Source organism: Protomyctophum parallelum (genome assembly GCF_964188405.1).
Source record: "Protomyctophum parallelum genome assembly, chromosome: 4".
Taxonomy (NCBI): Eukaryota; Metazoa; Chordata; class Actinopteri; order Myctophiformes; family Myctophidae; genus Protomyctophum; species Protomyctophum parallelum.
In genome coordinates, this window is record NC_139700.1 from 13805229 (window position 1) to 13826265 (window position 21037).

The 21037-nt window shown below is 42.8% G+C and overlaps 1 protein-coding gene across 1 annotated transcript in view; it reads left to right on the forward strand.

The window, feature by feature from the left end:
- Positions 1-7460: 7460 nt before the first annotated feature.
- LOC310857550 (alpha-1,3-mannosyl-glycoprotein 4-beta-N-acetylglucosaminyltransferase C-like) overlaps positions 7461-21037 on the forward strand; it is a gene marked incomplete at its 3' end in the record, with an annotated part of 30776 nt that continues 17199 nt past the window's right edge. Inside the window, exons 1-2 of the mRNA XM_083763264.1 lie at positions 7461-7621; positions 13906-13992. The remainder of the gene's footprint in view (positions 7622-13905; positions 13993-21037) is intronic.

A 21037-nucleotide genomic window follows, 5' to 3' on the forward strand; every position in this document is an offset into this window, starting at 1 on the left:
AACAACATGCCCCCAGCGCCCGGGACCTTCTAGCTGTGAGGCCACCGTGCCCCTCTCTTATTGCACTTTTAAGTGTTTAGAAAGGGATAACAGTGTTGCCCTTGAACACAAAGATACTTTTCTGTATCTGCAAGCCTCAGTCCTTATCTGGAGCAAGCTGGAATTCCATAGCATGATCATCTTAAATAAAAGCCCCTGTGGCACCGATAGCAGAGTGGTTAAGGTGTGTTTCACAGGCTTTGATGCCTGGCAGCCCTTGCTCCATGTCACTCCCCGACTCTCTCCCCATTTCCTGTCTCTCTTCATTGTACACTATTAATAAATAAAGGCCCTGTGCTGACTATAAAATGGCAGGTAGCCTGGCTGATACTGCAGATGATAATGACATGGTGGCCTGACGGTTAGCTAATGAAACGCCTGAGGTGATGTGTAAAAAAGAAAATCTACATTGTATAATTTATTTATTTTCTGTGCCAACCTGTCCCCTTGCAGGTGTGTGGAGAATAAATGGTCACGTACTTGTTCTGTGATGATGCCTTTTTATTCCGTTCCACTTGGTTGGGAGCAGACTCAGCAGAGGGAGCGCTTCGTTTAATATTTAGTCATAGTGGGATCTCTCTCCGTGCTTCAAATTAGTGGATATGAAATATTCAAGGCTCCAGCTCCGGGGGAGTAGCCCAGGAGATGCAGCCCAGGGAGCTGGAGCCAACGATCAGGGTGATAAAAGGTTCCCTTTTAGCTCATATTGGTGCTTTGTTCCGCCGTGCTTACCTTTCTCTAACGAGGTTGACACTGATGGATGCCCTTCATGCTTGTCAAGCATGTAATTATGGAGCAGGCAGATGGAAATTAATGTCCGTGAGTGGGAAAACACAGTGTGACTTTGACTTTGAATCCTCATGCATTGCCCCCCCAGTGAAGCTTTGCCCCATTTGGTTTGGGGAGAGTATGTTTTGCACTCCGTCCGTCCGTGTGTGTGACTGTGTGTGTGTCCGTGAGCAGCTAATCTCGGCCACCGTTAACCCGGTCGATGCCACATTTTGCACACACACTCCCTGGATGCCAAAGATGAACCTCTGCCCCAAACTTTCCAGAACGGCCTGTTATAGCGCCACCAGGAGGCCGCTTTGTGCAAAACAAGTTTTTGCACAGTACACCTACAGATTTTGTCCAAACATCACGCAAATTGGTACACAGTCTCTCTAGAGCCATTCAACGAAACCGGTCTTTCAGATTTCTCAGACTCCATCCTGATTGGTTAAGATTGGCTTCCAAAGTTCACAGGAGTGCTCAGTTTCAAACAAAATGCTGCAAATCATGAACACATCGCGTGATTTCCGTGAAATTGTGCACCCACATTCCCACTAGGCCGAGGACGAAATGCCACATGAACAATTTCAACTCAGCCTCAAGGTGGCGCTATAACTGGCCGAAAAGTGTTTTTACCTCTAACTGCACGGATATGTGGATAACTTTGTATGCCAACTCCCTAGAGGCCAAGGAAAAACCTTTGCCTGGAATTTTTCACATCTGCTCTTTATAGCGCCACCAGGAGGCCGACATATGTAAAACACATTTTCTATTATTACTCCTTCAGATTTTTTTACTTTTGTTGCCCTTTTATCCAACCACCAGATGAAGGCAAGCTGCAATGTCCTACATTCCTATCCTGGTGGAGACCTGTGCCCAGAAGGGCACTTTTTCTAGTTTACTATGAAAACGTGCAATTAACGTCAGTGTATCACTCAAAATCCCCATACATGGGAAAGCCCCCATATATGGTGCCCTGCCCATGTCTTGTGACATCACTATGATATCTGGTGATCAATAACTTGATTGGAGTCTGGCAGTCTGCTTATGGCAAATTACATTGATTTGACATACTGTAACTTAAAAGGTCCATGGATGCTGATTGCTGATACTATCTGTTTCTATTTGCCTATTTGCCAAAAAAGCTTGCAAGTTACAATGGGAAAGAGAATATACATAGGCAAGACATCCTTGGGTGGTCTAGAATCCAGGGGTGTCAAACTGGTGGCAGAAGGGGGGAGGGACGGTAAGTTGACAAGAGTCAGAGGTAAGTTGCACGCTCTGCTCGCGCACAAGTAGGCCATTCTTGGCCAACTTGTGTGCAAAGCGCAAGTTGGGGGGTCTCAGACTGCAAGTTTGTTGGTCTTTGCATTGTTTTGCACTGAATGTGTATGTGTTGAATAACTCCCAAATGTCCTGTGAAAGGTTATTTTTTATGACCTTACTACTGAAGATGGCTAAAAAATTGGTGGGTTATTTTTCTGGATGTGTGAGTCCCTCACACTGTATGTGATGACTTTGAGAAACAGGTAGACAGTGCTATCTATCATTGCGCACATTCCATAACCAACCAAAAGGTCCAGTACTATTCATTCATATTTCTATCTTTGTTTAGCAATTAAATAGATAAGATTTCTGTGTGTTCCATATGGTTTGGTGGAGAAAAGGTAGCGGAAATGGAAAATTCTTCATCGATTTAAACGCTTGTCGATGCTGGATGTCGTGGCAGCAAATTGAATCTTTGTGGAACAGAGGAGTAACCAACAGCCCATCAGACTTGGATGCCAGCCTCCTCTGCCTATCCTGTTTGCCCCCTTTCTTCTATATCATTCTTTCTCTCTCAATTGTCTTTGTTTTGTCCTCTCTCCATCGCCGTCCCTCTCTTTTGTCTTGCTGTCTCTGTTTTTTGTTCATTTGTTTCTGTGCCTACATCGCTGTCCCGCTCATTGCGGTCGGGCAAAAACCTTTTTTACATTGTGTTATTTTATAGTTTAAGCATGACATTGCACAATAGTGTCATGCAAATGCAGAGCTATTCCATCTACAAACAGGTTCACGATCTACACATAAAACTTAAAAATGTTTGCATATGACCATTTTCGCCCAAGAACAATTAACTTCGCCTATAGGCCTAGAAAATAGCATGGCCAAAATGAGTAACAAGAGCTTGTGAACATTGGAACACGTTATCTTTTATATTTTCAGAAAAATAAGGAATTTGAACGTGCAAGGTTTCCGCGCGACAGCACCGTGAGGCTTTCTCACTCCATATGTCTCTCTGTCACTAAGTAAAAAATAGATAAGGACACAATTCCTGCACATTTTGTGCTTATTTTGCATACAGGAAATCTGTTTCAGGAAATGAAAAGAAATCCCAGTCACCCATGTATGCCTTTTGAATACAATGTGACACCGCCTCATCAATATTTGATTGATTTATTCATCTATTCATGAATATAGCTTAGCTTGTCTCCAAAGTACACATGAATATCTAAAGTACACACAAATCCCCTGATGTATAATTGCCTGTTGCCTCCCTTGTCAAATCAATAGTCTGCTTGCCTGTCCTCATCACTGCCTCCTAATGCTTTTGGCTGATCTGCGGTGTACGATAGGTGGAAGAAATGTATTGCTTCGTGCAGAAACTTTTGCCCCTTAATGAAGGTGCTCCTGTTGGGAATAACACTTTGAAATTAGCATCGGCGGTGAAGATCCTGAGGCAAAATACATAATGACTTTAATCAGGCATACAGTAGCTTACTGAGCCAACTGAGGTGTTGAAGGGTCGATTGAATCACTGAGTCCCAGCTGTCTCACAGAATTGAGATCTATAGTGGCTGAATCGATCCAGTGGTGTAACCATACTCTGCATCGCTTCAGGCAAAACTTAAAGTGTAGTTGAAGCTCGTCTTACATAATTCTTTGATTGTGCAACTGTTTCGTTTCTGGCTAAGAACAAAGTATCCACTGTAATATGTAAGCGTACATATCAGGGCTGCACGTATGTTCAACTGGTCTGGATTCATCCTTGGCCTTGCATAAAATCAAAGCTGGCACACTGGAATTACGTTTGAAATTATACCACCCAGTCTCTAATTTATTTGAATTTATACTTGTCGTTGAGTTGTTTAATGGTGGATGGTTTGATAGATGGTATATGTCAACCACATTATGAGTTGCAGTGTCCCTGGTTCGATTATGGCTGGAGACCTGTGTGGTACATCTTCCTTTTATTCTGTCTATACAGTTCCCTGTGTCTCTACTATCCTATCTAAATAAAGCAAAAATAAAAGTAAAGTAAAGCAAAACAAGTAATAAACACCTCTTATGGGTTTAAACACAGACAAATGGAACAACTGGCCTTCAGAAACCATAGTCAGACATTGAAAGTTGTGAGTTTAATGTTTAATGCTTTTTATTTTTTATTGTAGACTATAACACATTTGACTCATTTTAATGTGTGAAATCCTTCACACATTCAGTTCCCCTGTAGCTTAAATATGCAAATGTTCCAATCTAGTTTACTTGATCCTCAGTGCAATCAGTTCTATCTGAACACTTTGCACAATAATGTAAGAAGAATATCTGGCCAAATTTGACGGAGGGACTGCCATTGGATTTTCTTTTTAATTTTGAGTTCATAGGGGTTCAAATTGACATATTGGTTGTTCAGTTTCACCCACCAGTTTTGGAGATATGGCTTATAGAGTAATGTCTTGCAGAAAACAGCGAGTTGAGAAAACAGGCTTGAAAGGTTCACTTGTGTGGTCTCTAACATTTCACCTAGCTACATGTTTAAGCATTATTTCATATTTACATGTCGATTTCAGCTCTGACACTTATTTCAGACATGCTCTAGTATGTGAAGAGTATGCCTGTGCTATTAACTCATTGTCTCCACCAGCCGAAGGCATGGGGGAGAGTATGTTTTGCACTCCGTCCGTCCGTGTGTCCGTCCGTCCGTGTGTCCGTGTGTCCGTCCGTCCGTCCGTGAGCAGCTAATCTCGGCCACCGTTAACCCGGTCGATGCCAAATTTTGCACACACACTCCCTGGATGCCAACCATGAACCTCTGCCCCAAACTTTCCAGAACGGCCTGTTATAGCGCCACCAGGAGGCCGCTTTGTTCAAAACAAGTTTTTGCACAGTACACCTACAGATTTTGTCCAAACATCACGCAAATTGGTACACAGTCTCTCTAGAGCCATTCAACCAAACCAGTCTTTCAGATTTCTCAGACTCCATCCTGATTGGTTAAGATTGGCTTCCAAAATTCACAGGAGTGCTCAGTTTCAAACAAAATGCTGCAAATCATGAACACATCGCGTGATTTCCGTGAAATTGTGCACCCACATTCCCACTAGGCCGAGGACGAAATGCCACATGAACAATTTCAACTCAGCCTCAAGGTGGTGCTATAACTGGCCCAAAAGTGTTTTTACCTCTAACTGCATGATCTGTGGATAACTTTGTATGCCAACTCCCTAGAGGCCAAGGAAAAACCTTTGCCTGGAATTTTTCACATCTGCTCTTTATAGCGCCACCAGGAGGCCGACATATGTAAAACACATTTTCTATTATTACTCCTTCAGATTTTATCCAAATTTCACGCAAATCGGTACACATGATCTCCATAGTCATGTGATCAAGACAGGTTTGTTTGATTTCTCATATTCCATCCTGATTGGCCACGATTGGCTCCTACAGTTTTCAGGAGTAGCAAATGGCCACAACTCCTCAACGCAGCGTCCGATTGCGATGAAACTGTGCACGCATATTCCCACTAGGCTGAGGAAGAATCCTGGTGGAGACCTGTGCCGATTGGCACTTTATCTAGTTTTGGATTAAAACGTTTGGATTAAAAAGTTTTTCTCCTCTGGTGAAAAGCTGGAGGTTGCGCGATGAGGCTCTCAGTCAAATCTGGTCACATATGATCTTGCAAGGGGGTTTTGCATAGTTTGTTGGAGTCTGGTGTCATGCATTTTTAAGCCCATTGGATTTTTGAACATAACAACAAATTTAAGGCATGGTGGGTCACTTCATATTTTTGTGACTATTATATGCAGTATGCACCCAATACAAGGACACAGTAAAGGTGTCACATCTGATATGTATATGTTCTCTCTCTGTTACAGTAGGATCAAATAGGTTATTGTGATGGTTAACCATGCATGTCAGCAAAAGGTCTAAACATGCCTACTTGAACTAGAGATAGGCTGGTACGTGAGATGAAATCCCAAACTCGTATTGTTTTCCACGTATATTTAATTGGCCCCGACTGCGGTGCATCCAACACTGTTCCCAAACAAGATATCTTAAATAAACGACTCGATTGCCATGGATTGGAATTTTGCTGTGCACCTTCATTATTCAAAGGGGAATGCACTCTTGTTGATTTTGGTGACCCCGTGGCCTTTCCTCTAGTTCCACACGTAGGCCAATATTTCCACTTGCACACAAGAATATATCAAAGTCGAAAGGGCAGATTTCCATGATAACTAGGGGGAAATTCGTCCAAAATCAACAAGTTTGTGCACTTGGTGACAAGTTTATGATTTTTGGCATGGTATTTTAGGTATGGTTATATGGTTTTCAAAAACCATCGCAAACGAGTTGGGCTCGCCCCCTTGTGGTCCGTTTGCAATGAATCCAATGTTAAATAGGTCAGTATATTTAACATTGGATTCATTGCAAACTGCTGGTGTGAGCGCCGGCAGGTCTCTGAATGATTTAACAGTTGTGTTGTTTAGCTGCTCATATGAGTGCCAATAAACATGACAACACTCTGAGGGAGCACTCTGGCACACCAGACATAACATGTGTAAGCGTAACCCGGCCTATATAATACTGCTGTTGTAAGATTAATATTAGAGACACATTACACAGAATGTCTAGGCCTATTTGTGTAGGCCTACTGTAGCATTTCAATAGGGTGTTTGGAGAGTTACAAAACCCAGTGGTGGAAAAGGTACTCTATTTTCTTATACATAGGAGTAGGCTATATATAATAGTATATATTAATTGAGTAATAGTACAAAAGTATTGGTATTGGTATAAAAGTACAAAAGTAGAAAGTGCTCATAATGCCCCCAGTTTTCAAAATCAAATTGACGAAATATATAAAGTAACTAGTAAAGTTTTCAAATAATTGTAGTTGAGTAAAAAGTAGGCCTACTAGTGGAGTATAAATTTGGAAATACTCCAGTAAATTTAAATACCTCAAAATTGTACTTTACTATAGAGTAAATGTAGCCTAGTAAGTATAGGCCTACTTATAGTTACTTTACGCTATACTAAAGTATTAGGGGAGAGGTCGCAGAAGAAGTGGGCACTGGCCCGGGCAGTCTGGGCAGTCTCTGGGCACTGGGCAGTCTCTGGGCACTGGGCAGTCTCTGGGCACTGACTCTGCGGGCAGTCTCTGGGCACTGGCACTGGGCAGTCTCTGGGCACTGGTGGGCACAAATGTGTAGAGAAACAGAGAAATACAGAGGAGGCGATGGGTGGCAGTCAGAGAGGGAGAGATGGGGGGAGAGAGAGAGAAAAGAGAGAGGGGGGGAGAGAGAGAGAGAGAGAGAGAGAGAGAGAGAGAGAGAGATGGGAGGAGGATCCATACTCCGAAGATCGACACATTGGATAGACAGACAGAGCGATCGAGGTGCGCTGAGCTTTCTCTTGTTCTGATAATCTTTTAGGCTAATTCTGATCATCTGATCCGACTCAAATTTCGGATTCCGTCATGATATGGACATGGTTGGTGAAATGAATGCGATACAAGACGAGAGGTCCTTCTGTTTGTGCACGATCTGCAAAGGTAAGTATGTGGGCTATATAAACCGGCGTTTATATTTCACTGCACTCTCGTTGATTGGTCATTCTCTCGTTTTATTCCCCCATTTTATTTGATTTCGAGGTCAAACAACTTGTTCCAGCTAGTTTGTGTAGAATATGTACGTTTGGTCTCTCGATCGCGAGGAATGGAACGTAATCGTATGTGAGACTGGTGAGTTTAATGAGTCAATTAATTTACAGGCAGCTATACCTGGCTAGAAGGAAAAACGCCATAAAACGGCTGTTTTCAAACGTTAAACTCAATTTCACTCATCAAGCATTTTAAAACAGTCATGCATAAAATAAAAGTGTGCACTTATATTATTAAAGTGCACATTAAGTGCGTACACATCTGACAAACCACTTGGTCACTCAATACCATCCATGCCATATTTATTTTGTGGAAAACACAGTAGTCTACATGTTGCGCAGTTATAGCTAGGCTATTCTTTTTACGTGTAAAAAGTCACGCGTTATCAGATCTGTCATGCAGTGTGTGTGTGTGTGTGTGTGTGTGTGTGTGTGTGTGCGCGCGCGCGCGTATGCGCGCGCTGGTTTAGTAGCTGATGTGAGTGACAGTTCATCATCATATAGCTTTCATCTGGGGTCTAAAATCCGCAGAAAAACTGCTGCAGCTCAATATGCTACAACCTGTCCTGCACTCCTCCAGTCCTCCTGCCCTCACTCTCTCTCTCTCTCTCTCTCTCTCTCTCTCATTCTCTCTCTGTCTGTCTCTTGTCTTGTCTGTTTCTCTTTTTCAGCAGGGCTGGCTGTGACAGTGAGAATCTTAGAGTATATACAAGGTGAGAATCCATGAGATTTATTTGTTGGGGTGTGGGCGGGGCCTCCCCTTACCCCTCCCCTGAAACTTTTTAACAGAGTAGATGTACTTTCCTCTTCCTGTGATAACTTCTGGTGAATTTGGGGAGTTGGATACTTTTATCAGGCTTGCTTTGCTAGCATTGGAAAATGTACAGTTTCAGCCTTTAAAACGCAAAGAGTAGGCCCACAGAAATTGATTTGATGACCGAAGCAATGAAAAACCTATCAATAACCATTCATTAGCCTATTTAAGAGAACATCTCTGTATGATATCATGCACTGCCCAGTACCAAATCCAGGAGACGTATACAGCAGGATCCATGAGCCTTGGCTGCAAGTCTGTGAATGCTGAATGGTCAGTCTACTTGCATGAGGCTTAATGTACAAGTACCATTTTTATGTTTTTTTTACTCTACTCTAGTATTTCCAATTTTCTATACTTTTACAATCCACTACTAATGTTGGCCCTATTGCCTAGACTAGACTACTATGGCTATTTGAAAATAGCCGATCTACAAGCCCACTGAGCTTGTAGATCTGCTATTTTCAAAGGATTGAAAATCGCCAATCTACAAGCTTGTATAGATCTGTGATTTCCGGCACGCAACACCGCCCCCACAACGTATTGTCCCAGACAACGTGCTCGCACGAACTGCACACCTTGAATAACCATCGCTTGTGCCGTCAGCCTGGGTGTGTTTGTGTGTGACCTATATGGGACCTAATGGCATCATATGTTATAACAGGCCACAGGGATGCATGCTGTCAAACAAGCGGCTAAAGATTTGAGATACGCTGTTCGCTTGTAATGTCCCTGCTTGTTATTAATGTTAGCTCCTCGCATGACCCCCCCCCCCCCCCCAGCACAACCATCCACCAGCTGAGAATTAATGGACCTGTTAAAATTAAAAAGTACTTTCATTGCATGCTCGATTTACAGTCAGTGATGAGTCTGACGACCGCTCCCTCTTTTTTTTTCCTGTGTATATAACCCCTAGTCCTATAGGACAACCTGAGAGACACTGTTTTATTGTATTGTTTTTGGCCGGCCCCAACCCCCTGTGGGTGTGTGTGTGTGTGTGTGTGTGTGTGACGTGTGTGTGTGTGGGTGTGTGTGTGTGTGTGTGTGTGTGTGTGTGTGTGTGTGTGTGTGTGTGTGTGTGTGTGTGTGTGTGTGTGTGTGTGCGTGCCCATGTGTGTTTGGCTAGAAGCTGCCAGGTGCCCAGTGGGAATAGAGTTACTGGTTTATCAACGCATCTAGTGTTGCAATAATGTGTTCATCAAGAGTCAAGACACTGGTTATTATTATCCACAGGATATCACATTATTTCCCTTGTGTTAATTAAGATGTGCCTCAATGTATACAACATTGGCTGAGATGTTAGACAGTGGTCCCAATGGGACCCAATGCCTCCCTGCTTGGCACTCAGCATCAATGGATTGGATCAGGGATCCATGGAATGGAATGGAATTGAATGGAATGGAATGGATTGGATCAAATCAACTAATCAAATGATTCCCCGAGCGGGGCACGGCTGCAGCTCACCGCTCCTTGGCTGTGGCTCACCGGCCCAAGAGATGGGTCAAATGCGGAGAACAAATTTCACTGCGGTAACGTGTGTGACAAATCGTACGACTTTGACTTTGAGGAGTTGGTTTGTGGTGGTTTAGTGCAGTTCAGAGGCGGTTCTAGGGGGTGTGTGGCCTCAGGTGGCACAGGTCTGAGGTGCCTCCCAGTGTTGTCCCTGAACGACCGTCCAACCCATTCATATTTTGGGGCGAACGTGAAGTGAACGTAATTTATTTCTGGTTGATGAATGTTATTGTGAACTCGTTCATTTTTGGCGTGTGTGAACGTCACTCTCAGTTCACTTCGTTCTACAATGTCCCAGATTTCCATAGAGCCTTCCAGGCGAAAACCCAGCTAAAACCCATCCTAAATAGGCCTTAATATGTAGCGGAGAAAACACACATGTTTAGTGTTCTAGGATTAAATTGTTTATTTTCTAACGGATTAGTACTTTATACTTGTACGAGAGGTGATTATAAGCACATAAGATTGTAACTCATTAGTCCATCAAAAGAACAGAGGATATCAGCGAATGGCTTTCTCATATTTTTTTTCTCTCTCAATCATTCATTAACCAGTGGAGTTGGCAGTTAGTTCTGTTTCTAGCCTAAAATCTCACGATGACATATCTTGAAATGTCAACATTCATACATACAAGACAGCTGTGTGCGTGTGCTATATATATATTGTGCATTATTAGTCCTGCGCATTTCAGTGAGAGTGAGTGACACACACACACACACACACACACACACACACACACACACACACACACACACACACACACACACACACAATTAACGACTGAAGCATTTCCAGCTGGTGTTGTTCATTACTTAGCTTGCACTGCAGTGTTCCTGATTAACATAGCCTTCTGACACGTGTGGATTACTGGATTGTAGTTTGGTTAACTAAAGTTACCAAAAATACAACAGCAAAGCATGGACAAAGTAAGTGGTCTTGTCTCGAGTTAAAACTAAAGAATCTGCCGCTGTGCATGCAGGGAAGGGGGAGGAGCGGGGGGCTGGAATGTTGACTGTGAGACACGGAGCGGCTCTATACATCTCCATAAAACGGTGTTTTTACAGTTTTACCGATTTTGCTATTTGTGTTAAATAACACCATCCGCCATTACCCTTTTCATGTCACGCACCCCCTGGTGGCCACTTGCTCACCCCAAAGGGTGCGCGCACCACAGTTTGGGAACCGCTGCTCTAGGTTGTCCTCAGACGAGCCCTCCATCGTCACCTCCCATCATCATGGTTCTAATCTCCATACATCTGGTCAGCTTCTCTGTACTTTGTGCTTCTTCATTTTTCTTGACCGGTGCCCAAGTGTTGATTCCCCACCGCACCAATTTGCTTGCTGGCAATTGTCTCAATTGTCTTTGGCAGTGTCCTGTAGACTCATTCTCCTGGCAGCTATTTTCTCACTCACCCTTGTTATTCCCTCATACAGATTTTGCCTCTTTGGGCAGAATGTGGATGTTGGCTAGTTGTTTTTTGTTTTGTTTTGTTTTATTTCATTCCTCTAATCCCCAATGTTCACATGTTCCTAATGCCCCTGCTGACAGATTCAGTAGTGCAGCTCTGAATCTGTTCTTGAAAGATTAGTGGCCACCCAGCAGCCTTTGGGTAATGGTTGAACCAGGTCCTCACCCTCTTCTTCAGGGTTGTGTGTCCCTCTCTGGTTGTCCCTCTTAAGGTCTATTCATAGTCTGGACTTTCGGTGGTGAGGTGACCACCGCTCCGGTAAAAACAGAGAGAAGGGCTGGAGCGGTGGCGGTGGTTTGCTCTTCACCGCGGCTCGTGACGTCATGTTGTAGTTCGGTGGTCACCCCACCACCGAAATGTATGAGCCTTTAGTCCTCTCTTCCACCCAGTCATCTCATGACCCTCCAGGCCTCCCCATACTGCTTCTGCACTCTTCACACCCTCTCCATCAGTTCCTCCCTTTTGATGTTGTCAATTTGTCATATGTACTGAGAAAAAAACGGTTTGCCTTCATTCAGTACTCCACGTCTCTCCACGGAGCTGGCGTGCTTTCTTCACCCTACTCCTACTCCATGACCTCCGAATGTCTGGACCGCAGGGATGTAAATTCTGGCTCTGTAGTCTGTACAGCACTGGCACACACAGCCTGGTTGACTCCTCGTTTGCGAAAACCAATTGCCTGTAAATGAGAAAAAGAGATTGCGCATCAGAAATGGTGTTCAGTGGAGTGCTAAACCCCAATCCAGTATACATAAAAAAATAGGAATAAAGAAAAATCCAAAAAGGTAGCACATCATCAGTCCATTGGGTGTCATAGTATTGAGTGTGTATATCCACTGCATTTCTCTTTGGGCTAGTCTCTTTAGAATATCACCCCCTCTGTTGGGCATCTCCATTCTCTCAATCCCACAGAACCATGAGGGTGAACCATGATGGCTTGCATAATGTTTAGCAATGGCATAATTCATATTTCCTGTATTCGCTGTTAATCTCCGCACCCTTATCCAGCTGCTGAAAACGAGGATCAACAGTTCTCTTGAATGATGAAGTGATTGAAGAGTTCAACAGCCTGACTTTGTGTACATTACATGTCCCCAATCCCCATAAAGCAAGAAAATATGACTGTGAAAATATATTTTATGGTCATTTTATGGTCCTATTATTTCAAGTGCATTTCATGTAATATCCGATAATGACTCAGAATCCCCCTGAGCACATTTGTAATTGAACCGAGAACAATGACAGTTGAAGGGCTAATCAAAACAGAAATATGCAATTGAAAATATGACCACTTATTTGTGTATGAGCAGGCTTGGACAGGAAGAGAACTCAAACATCTAAGTGGCTGGTTTCTTTGTTTGTTTGTCCACTTCAATTGCAGATTGCCTCTCCTTGATGCAAAAAATAAAGAAATAAATCAATCATGGGAGGTGGGTGGACAGCCTACTTTTAAAATGAGAAAGCAATGGAGCGTTTGCAGCATGGCCATCTGCTTGTATAACTAGTTATTTTTTTATCAAGACTCCTGGCTCAGAGAGACTGGTCTCTCTCACTCGCTCTTGCTCTCCCAGTCTCCCACACTCACAATTTGGCATCTTGAGAGAGCAGGAACGTAGCAGAACATGCTAGTTATCACTATCACTGCTAACCTGTTTGAAGTATGACAATGAATGAATGATAAAACAGATGCTGTATCAGGAGGTGTAGCGGCCACTTGGGAACTAGACGGGCTCCCCCCGCAGTGTCAAAGTGTCCTTGAGCAAGACACTGAACCCCTAATTGCTCCCGATGTGCAGGTTGGTGCCTTGCATGGTTTCCTCTGTCATCCGTGTGTGTGTGTGTGTGTGTGTGTGTGTGTGTGTGTGTGTGTGTGTGTGTGTTGCAGATGCACAATCTATGTAAAGTGCCTTGGGTAAAGGCGCTATATAAATGCACCATTTACTGTATAAATAAACCACACAGATCATTTCTTTATCAAAATAAATGTTTTCATGCAGAAAATAGAGAGAGTTGCACATGGAATCTTTCTGTTAAGTGTGAATTTACTCTTACTTTGTATATTATTACGAATGATTCACAATTTCCGCTGCCAAAGAAGTGATTCTTCACTCCTCCATTCTGCTACAGCTATAGATTGGTTACCAACCCAGACTAATTCAAGTTCTCTATTATAATAGTTAATTGCTAAATCTTCCGGTTTAGACAAATTGAGAGGAAATTGGAGTAATCCAATTCATAGGTTTTACCTTACAGTAGCAAGCCTCACCCTTACACTCTACTCATAGTGAGTGATACTTGTCTATAGGCCTATGCAATCACAATTTGACCGATTTGAAAATAAGACATTTTAAAATATTATTTCTGTTGTTTCCTTTTCTTAAGGCTGTAGCTGTTGACCGTGGATTCATGCCAGCCTTCAGAGCCAGGATAATAGAGCATTCTATAAACAAGATAAGCAACGTCAGTCTGGTAAGATTATATACAGACCCTACTGATAAACAAGGGAAATCGTAAATCATTGTTTTTATCATGTCTGTCAAAACACTTCAGAAGCACCCAACCGATGATTGCAGCCAAAATGACACAAACTAACATGCAGTGTTGTACCCGAACCTGTTCAAAGAACGATAGTTCACGAACGTGTTCTCATTTGGGCTGAATGTGAACTGAACGTACTGTATTTCTGCCTGATGAACGTCATTGCGAACACATTCATTTCTGGCGTGTTCTTTATCTCGTTCAACTTCGTTGGGGGAGGGGGGGGGGGGGGGGGGGGGGCGGGCAGGAGGATCTCCTGTTTCTGTAGCGTGAGGCAGCTTGATGTACACCCCCTGGACATGATGTACAAGTACACCCCCTGGACATGACTCTAATATGTCGCAGTGACTTACCCCAATCCAACCCTTGATGCTGAGTGCCAAGCAGGGGGTCACTGCCACTGGGTCCCATTTGGGTCTTTGGTATGACCCGGCCGGGGATTGAACCCCAGGGTGGACACTCAAACCACAAGGCCACTGAGCTGTCACTGAGCTGAGTGGACAGTAGACTGACAGGAAATGGAGAGTAACACCCAGAAAACGTTGTCGGGATTGGGATTCGAACCCGTGACACGCTGGATTAGCAGCCTAGGTGCCCAGCCGTTCCGGGCCATAGTATGCTATGCTATATTAATTTACCTTTGACTCATTTTAAAAATGCAAATGCAATATAGAGAAACTATCTGCCCTAATAATCAACTTTGTGCTGTCCTTTCCAATGCATGGATAAGGAGATAACTCTTAACGTTGATCTCCCCACAAATCTTAAACAGTATTTCTGGTAGGCTGAACAGTAACAGAATAGAGGGGAATTGATGAAATATACCAAAAGAAAGCAGCTCAATGTAATATTGCACCAGTGGTCTGTCTGTCTGTCTGTCTGTCTGTCTGTCTGTCTGTCTGTCTGTCTGCCTGCCTGCCTATCAAATAATTAAATATGTATTAATTCAATACGGCTATTTTTTTAAATATAATATACAATAATGATACAATAATGATACAGTCTAAAATGTAGCTATTGTGTCCATACACAATAAAGGCTACGAAAGAACATTATAAAATAAAAGTTTTTAAGTTTGCCATGAGCGGGATCCGAATCAGGTGCCACACGGAGCAATAAATCGAGAGGCATTTGCACAGACCCCTAGACTATTAGAAAGCCGTGACTTACCTTAAAGAAACGTTCCATGATATGATTGGGTGTTTTACAGCAGGAACTATTAAGTTAGCTATAATAATAATAATTCATATTCGTAGCACAGCCAGTGGTCACGTGACTTGACACATTTACCCCCGCACGCACGCACGCACCTCCCCTCCCGTATCGGACTATTGTCCCGTCTAACCTCCTGGGGTGGACCGCCTCCCAATCACGGACCGGCCGACCTAATCACGGACCGGCCGACGTAATCACGGACCGGCCGACGTAATCACGGACCGGCCGACGTAATCACGGACCGGCCGACCTAATCACGGACCGGCCGACCTAATCACGGACCGGCCGACATATCAAACGACCGGCCGACGCACCTACGGACCGGCCGACCCATCGCACCGGCCGGCCGACGTATTTCACGTCGGCCGCTAAAAATGCATTCGGACCGACCGGCCGACCTATAAAAAGACACGTCGGCCGGAAGAAATGGATTCTGCCCTCCCTCGCTTTGTGTGTATGTCTGTCCGTTTAGCACGGAATGTGCTCAGCTGATTGGCTGAGCACGGAATGTGATGTATGATGATAAGTGTGCCGCTCACTTCACACAAGTGTGATTTATTTTACTTAACACAGCCCGTGCGGGAAAATGTTTTCTACGTGGTTCGAATCCCAACGGTCCGGTGCGGGACACGTAGATGTCCGTTTACCGGATGTTTTTATTGATTACTTTCAATGGCCTTTCTACACACCCGGACAATAGATCAACCAGCCCTGGTTCATAGCACAACATTCCGGTCACGTGATCCCCCCCGCCAAAAGAAAAGCCTCTCCCCATCTCTTCCTGAAAACAGGACGGGAGGGGGAGAGGCGTATTGTCACGTAATGGCGGCTCGGAGAGTGTATATACAACTCAGGTCAACAGAATCGCTACATAACAAGCCGATCAGCTCGGTCCACCTCTCATCCTGTTTCTCCCTCTTTGTTTCAGCGGAGGGGAGGGGTCTTGTGTGTAGTGTGTGACTGTGAGTGTCTGTCGGTCAGATTTCTGTCTCCTTTTTTCTTCATACCCGAACAAGAACTATCACGGATTGTATCGTCCCTCGGCGAGCGGTTATTTCTTTATCATGATGATCAACGCCGGTCAGATGGAACAATGCAAATGCGCTGTTGTGTTACGGGAGGTGGGCAGCAACACTAACCGCGTCACAACAGTCTTTCCACCTCAGAGGAAAAAACAACAACACCACCGTCCCTCGGCGAACTTGGCTAGCCGAGTTGGAACGATACACAGTGACAGACACATACATAGATAGGTGGATAAATAATAGTAATGACAACGCGTCTTTGCATCGTTTTATCTGCCCGCCTGACGTGTGCTCGATCCGTCATCATCATCTTCATCATCAAAAATAAACAAAACAGTAGTAACATAGCCCCGATATGTTCCCTCAGTCCCCATTCTTTAGCTCATACAAAAGCCAATTACTGACGAATTGTAGGTGGGATCAATGTGCTTTTTTCCTCGGAAAAGTAGACATTCAGGGCTTTCATCCGGTGTAGAATATGTATGGGATATTATGTGTTCCTTTTTATAACTGCCTGTCAACGTCTGACTTCCTAATTAGGCTTTCTGTTCAAGAAGAGTATGTTACTACAAAAGCAGGTGTTACATAAAGGTAAATATCTCCAGAATGGAAGATGGTAAATCATTATTTTTAAATTGGAGTGGACAAGTTAAGCTTTCTTTTGAGGTATGCTGTGTGATTCTCGTTATAAGAGAACATTTACTGTGGGCCTCAGAAAAGGTCATTCGTTCAATGTATCACCCCTAGCACCACAGGGCTAGCTCTGCCCGAAATGGCTAGCAAACAGAGTGTTAAATCCAATTATCAGTACTTTTACTTTTACTCCACTACATCTCAGAGACAAATATTGTACTGCAATTATTTAAAAACTTTGGATAGTTACTTTGTAGATTTTTATTTGTATTACAAAACATACATTACCAACTTCCTGTGTTAATCTACACTATCAAGACAGCAGTTTCACAAAGATACAATTGTTTTGTGTGAAATGAAGTTTCACTTAAGTCAGGGGTCTTTCACAAGCTTAATAAGCTTGTGAAATGTATTATTCAGTAGAACTAAAGCTTTCTAAATGACTTCTAAAACATTTACAGAAGTCAGTCTCTGTGCTGGAGGGACACAGAGGTATCTGGGCAAGCATTAAAGATTAATCTTAACAGCTGTTCTTAGCACAGGGCAGCCAGTGCATATCACAGTTCAACTCAGGTTCTACTCTGGAAATCTGTACTTTCTCGAATAGTTTGCTATTTGCTATCTCGAATAGTTTGCGTATATTCACACCTCCAAAATACAGAATATTTTGAATGAATGAATGAATAATTACATTTTCTTGTCCGTCTGGCTGCCTTTTACAACCCATACCTTACGATTCAGACACAATTTAAAGGCCTAATTGATTCTATTCTACGTCCGCACATAGACATGGTAACGCCCCGCCTGCCTCTGATTGGCCTACTGACATTGCCTCTTCTACAAAAATAAAAGTTACAAGTTAGTTACAAGGCTGTCATTCTCTTGTATTATACCATACTTGTATTATTCCCCACCACGGAGTAACCTCGGTCTTGGAGGACAGTCTGGTGAGACCAGGGATAAGACGGGCAGTGTTGGTAGGCCAATCATATATTCAGACGTGGAATAGAATCAGGCAATTTAAAGGTCCCTACCTAACATTTTAGTCTAGTTTTCGTTTGTTGATGATAAAGAAGGAGACAATTATCTTCTTTCCATAAAACGTGGTGCCATTGTGGGAGGACACATAGCACTGACACATGCCTTATCCCAAAGTGCTCCTAAGCCAAAGTGTGTTGTGCACTAAAAGCCTTCATCAATTTGTATTGCTTCATATTTCATTTCGTGACAATTAGGAGTGAACAATAATATTGTCTCTTCCTGGAAAGAGAAGGCATTGTGTGGGAACGGCAGACATTTTATGAGTTCATCGAACATTGTTTGAATTGCCCACTTAAGGTTTTTTATAAGTGATAAGTAGGCGGTATTTATATCTTCCTGGTAAAAGGAGGCACAGGAGTTATACTACAGTATGTCACCGCAAATTAGTCCTAAATTTGCGTGCTAAAAGCCTTGAGATGTAGCCTATTCATATATGTTTTTGTTTTGTTAGTTTTTTCCGTAATCAAATATGACCGCCATGTAATGGATATTTGTTTTTCAACTACAGTAGCACTTCCTGAAATGAGGCACAGTGTTTCTCATCCAAAACTGCTTCTCGGGGCTGCTGTGTCTTTCTTCTTGCATTGATAAGTTGTGTGTTTTTTTTTAATCATTAATGGATTCCAATTAGCACTTTGCTAAATCCCACCCCAAAATGCGATTGTCCAATTCCAATCCAAATAATTTAGCAACTGTTGCTATGCAGGTCAAGCTTTTGCCACCTCATACTGTAGCTGTCAATGTTATTTTCCATGGCTGTGTTGTTGAACATATACACAGCTTAACGTCGGGAAAGTTACACGTCTGACCCACCCAGGTGATGACAATAATACTAATGACCGTAGTCTTACCGTGCAACATGAAAACTCCTGTCAGGTAGTCGTTAAAAAGTTGATTTCCTCGTATTTCTAGTTTATTTAAATAATGGTAGACTAGATTTGGAAGACATTTTGATTCTCTTGCTACTGAAATCATTGATTATTTATATGGAGAAATCCCGTCATTTAACATGCATCTCTATGGGGGAGAAGGACAGCTTGCCCTGTCTTCTCGCTGCTAATGTGCCTGTTGGACAAGGACGGGTTGGGGAGGGACTTAGGGAAGGGCTGTTTATTTGGTCTTCAATTAATTGCACTGCAGCTTGTGATGCCAAAGTGCCCCTCAGGCACTGTTGAGATGAGTAGGAGTAGGCTATAGAATATATATTCAGATATATTTAATTTAAACTAGACACATTTGCTCCTCTGAGCACAGGTCTCCAGGTCAGTTATTGACAGGTAAGTCAATTAGCCAATGTGAAAAATCAGACAGGTCAGTCTTTAGCCTGGAAACCAGACAAATCAGAAAAAGGCCCTAGGCATATTGCCAGTCTAGTCCGTTTTGATGACATGACTATAGAGATAATAATGTGTACCGATTTGCATATTTGGACAAAATATGTAGGGGTAAAAATCGGCCTCCTGGTGGCGCTATAACGTAATGTAAAGTTTCATGGCAAGGGACTCTGCGTTCACGATTTGCGACATTTTGTTCAAAACATTGGAATCCAATCTCAGTCACAGTCCCGCCCCCTGCGAGTGCACCGGAAGATAATTACCCAAAAATGTTTCCATAGACGTTTCAGAAAGTATTTATTTAAAGACTCGGACAAAGCCAACTCGGCTCTGGACAAATCATGACAATAAACACAATAGTTTTGGGGCGAATAAATAATTAGAAAGAAGGAAAAAGGGGCAGGGTACAACACTTTTTTGGCAATTCATAAAATATGTCATAAACACCTCCCTTTTGTTTTGGTGAGGCATCTATCAGACAGACACCCCAACCCTCATATAGCCATGAACACACCAAGTGATTTCGTTTGAGGGAGATTCTGCTCCATGCACTGTAATAAATCAAGCTTAATCATTCATATAACTATGAAGATAAAACTACCACATAACTTAATTCATGATCGCAATCACCACACAAGCGCCATGGGCCTGTACAGAATCTGTGCTTGTTATTCTACATTTAATTCAACAAACTCAAAATCATCTTGTCACCATGTTTTAGACAAATGGCTCCTTTACCAATTTCATGCTGTGGTGCACAAACTGCAGAGTAAAATATCTGTCTGCCCTCGCTGAAGTCAAGACACTAATAATATATAAATTATTTAAATTATTATTGTTCTTTGCTCACATCAGTTCAGTCATTAAGTCCCATTTATTTCTGTGAGTATACATTTTGCTAATTGTGGTGTGATGGCAGATTAGAGTCAGGCTGGATTTTAACAACATGCTTTAACCACATTACTTGCAAATGCTTTCTGGTGTTATGAACGGGCTGTCCCTTCTGTGACAGATTGGACACTGCTATGGGGCTTACATCTGGGGCCCATGTTATTTTGCATGTGCTGTATCAGTTGCAGTGGTAAGCAAGAGAACCATATTTGACTGTTAAAACAAAGTAGGCTATGCCAAGAAGTCCTTCTCTCCACGACCCGCCTGTGCCAAGACGAGGAACCTCTTCTTTCTTTAATTTAATTTAATCCATCAATTAAATAATAATATATATTTATATATTTTTATGTTTTGCTTTTACTCACATGTTAGACAGCCTACCTGTACATATGGATCCGACCCGCGCGGCTGCGCGCACGCTTATTACTCCTTTTTCTGCTCAAAATGAGCCAAAATCCGGTCTTTGGAAGGTTAATATTCCCTGTTCTTACGATCTCAAAAATGGATGGGGTGCGGTGTGCGTTCAGGCAAACATTCACCGCGCACGCACACACCTGAATTCATGTTTTCATTGAATTATTCAGTTCAGAAGCAAAACAAGATATTACACAAATGCATGTTGACGCTGTGTTTTACCTGAATAGGAGCAGGATTAAAGGCACTCTAGAGAGATTCTCCTTTTGGATATCAAAGTCATCCCAAAACACGTTTTGGCTCTCTAACAGAATAAGGACAAGGTGCTTGCGCTGGGAACATGAACAGTGTCTTAAAAATAATTGTTAATAGTACTCATCTCACAGAGTTCCCCCAGATATCTATTTACTGAGTGATATTCAA